General features: G+C 51.6%; 1 pseudogene; it reads right to left on the bottom strand.

Moving 5' to 3' along the window:
- Positions 1-1106, bottom strand: part of LOC102467760 (keratin, type I cytoskeletal 18 pseudogene) — a 1373-nt pseudogene extending 267 nt beyond the window's left edge.
- Positions 1107-2498: the final 1392 nt, after the last annotated feature.

Here is a 2498-nt window from a genome sequence, read left to right as displayed (position 1 = left end):
TACTCCTGGGCCTGGCGCTGCCCCTTTGCCTGGGTCTGTGCCAGCTCTGACTCCAGGTGCAGCAGGACCCCATTGAGCTGCTCCATCTGCATAGCATAGCGGGTCTCCACCTCCCTCAGACTGTTCTCCAAGCTTGCCTTCAGGTTTCTCATGGAGTCCAGGTCAATCTCCAAGGACTGGGCCATGCGTCTCAGCTCCATGAGTGTCGATTCTGCAGCTCTGACCTCGGCGGACTGTGTGGTGACCACTGTAGTGCTCTCCTCAATCTGCTGGGACCAGTATTTGTCCAGCTCCTCTCGGTTCTTCTGAGCCAGCTCATCATATTGGGCCCGGATGTCTGCCATGATCTTGCTGAGGTCTTGAGATTTGGGAGCATCCACTTCCACAGTCAACCCAGAGCTGGCAATCTGGGCTTGTAGGCCATTGACTTCCTCCTCATGGTTCTTCTTCATGAATATCAGCTCCTCCTTGAGAGCCTCGATCTCTGTCTCTAGCTGCAGCCGAGTGACATTGGTGTCATCAATGACCTTGCGGAGTCCGTGGATGTCACTCTCCACAGACTGACGCATGGCCAGCTCTGTCTCGTACTTGACTCTAAAGTCATCAGCAGCAAGACAGGCATTGTCTATCTGCAGAACGATGCGGGCACTGTCCACAGAGTTTGCAAAGATCTGTGCCCTCAGCTCCTCTATGGTCTTGAAGTAATGCCCCCAGTCTCTGACCTGGGGCCCCTTCTTCTCCAGGTGTTCCCAAATTTTGCTCTCCAGCCTCCGGTTATCCGTTTCCAGGTTCCTCACTCTGTCCGGGTAGGAGGCCAGGCGGTCGTTCAGGTCTTGCATGGTCTCCTTCTCACCCTGGATGCTCCCCATTCTGGCCAAACCCCCGGCCATCCCCATCGCCAGGCCCCCATCTCCCCAGCCTCCCCAGACCATACTGGTGCGGGAAACCAAGATCCGGGAACCTGAGCCACCGGCGCCTGCATAGACGCTGGCGGTGCTGCGGGCTGGCCGGACCCGGTGGCTGGGCACCTGGACCGAGCCCAGGGACCGGTAGTTAGTGGAGAAGGTGGTGGAGTGGGTGGTGAAGCTCATGCTGTTGGAGAAAGAAAGCAAGAAGCCAGGAATCTGGTTCAAGCAGCCGCACCAGGGAGTTTTCTAAGAGCTTTGTTAGCTGGAGATCATCTGAGCTCCTCCACAAGCAGGTGAAATGATCATTCTCTTCTAATCATTCCCATGTTAATGATGATGAAACGGAACCTTAGAGTTATATAATTCTTCAAGGTCACACAGGCTTAAATAGTATGCCAGGACCAGGATTGAACTCAGGGAGTCTGACTCAGAGTGGGTGTACCTATCCTCTACCCAGGCCACTTGGCAAGAGGGACATAGCCTGATTTTTGCAGGAAAGGAAAGCACCGACCTCAGAATTGGGCAGAACGAGGGTCTAAGCAGACTCTGCAGCCTTCGAGATGGCACTTACTCTTCCTCACCTGTAAAGTGGGTGCCATTCTGAGCATTACATGCAATGTTACATGTAGCTGTTCTCTTCCCCTTTCGGTGTCCTCGGGCTCTTCTTCCTTCCTCCACCCCACCCCCAATTCTCCTCTCCTCTTGTTTAACTTTCATCATTTTTTACCTCTAGTTTTTCACAGCTAGTGAAGAAAAATAAAGACCTTTTAGGCCTTAACATGCTCTTCTAATGAAGAAAAAGCAAGGGATGAAGTCTATTTTTAAAAATTATGTGTGCAGCCAGCAGATGGTGTAATGGTCATGTTGCTGGACTCTCACATAGTCGATTGCAGTTCAAGTCTTGGACCCAGCAGCTTGAAACTCACGCTGGTTGCATGTGCGTGCGTGCCCACAATCCTGAGAGGAGAATGGAAGAGAAGGGATTGTGGTGTGGCCATCCCCCCAGGGTGTGTGTGTGTGTGATTTCTTGCTTTGTGTCTCTCTGTCTCTCTAGTGAGCACATGCACCCTATAGCAAAAGTATCTCTTAAAGAAAAAAATTACATGTATAGTGGTCCAGCTGGTGGCTTGGAGGTTAAGTTAGCTGGACTTTGCAGTTTGAGTCCCAGACCTGGAAGCTTGAAAATCACACCAGGAGTGTGTATATGTGTGCCCAAAATCCTGACAGGAGAGTGGAAGAGAAGGGGTTGCAGGGTGGCTATCTCCCAAATGGGTGATTTCTCGCTTTCTCTATCGCTGTCTCTCCTTTACTCTGGTAAGCACATGCACCCTGTAGCAAAAAACAAAACAAAACAAAAACCAACAACTAAAAAAAGTTTACATGTACAGGGCCGGCCAGCTCCATGGCTTGGTGGCGAAGGCAGTCAGGTCCCCCATGGCCCACAGTGTAGGACAAGTCCTTGACTGGGTGGTTTGAAGAACACACCGAGTGTATGTACATGAGTGCCCAAAAAACTGAAGGGAGGGAGACATGGAGGAGAAGGGAGTGTGGCGTGACCATTCCGCATGAGGGGTCCTTTCTCCACTCTTT

The sequence above is a fragment of the Tupaia chinensis genome, unplaced genomic scaffold (assembly GCF_000334495.1).
Source record: "Tupaia chinensis unplaced genomic scaffold, TupChi_1.0 Scaffold144529_1, whole genome shotgun sequence".
NCBI lineage: Eukaryota > Metazoa > Chordata > Mammalia > Scandentia > Tupaiidae > Tupaia > Tupaia belangeri.
This window is presented reverse-complemented; position numbering and strand designations above follow the sequence as displayed.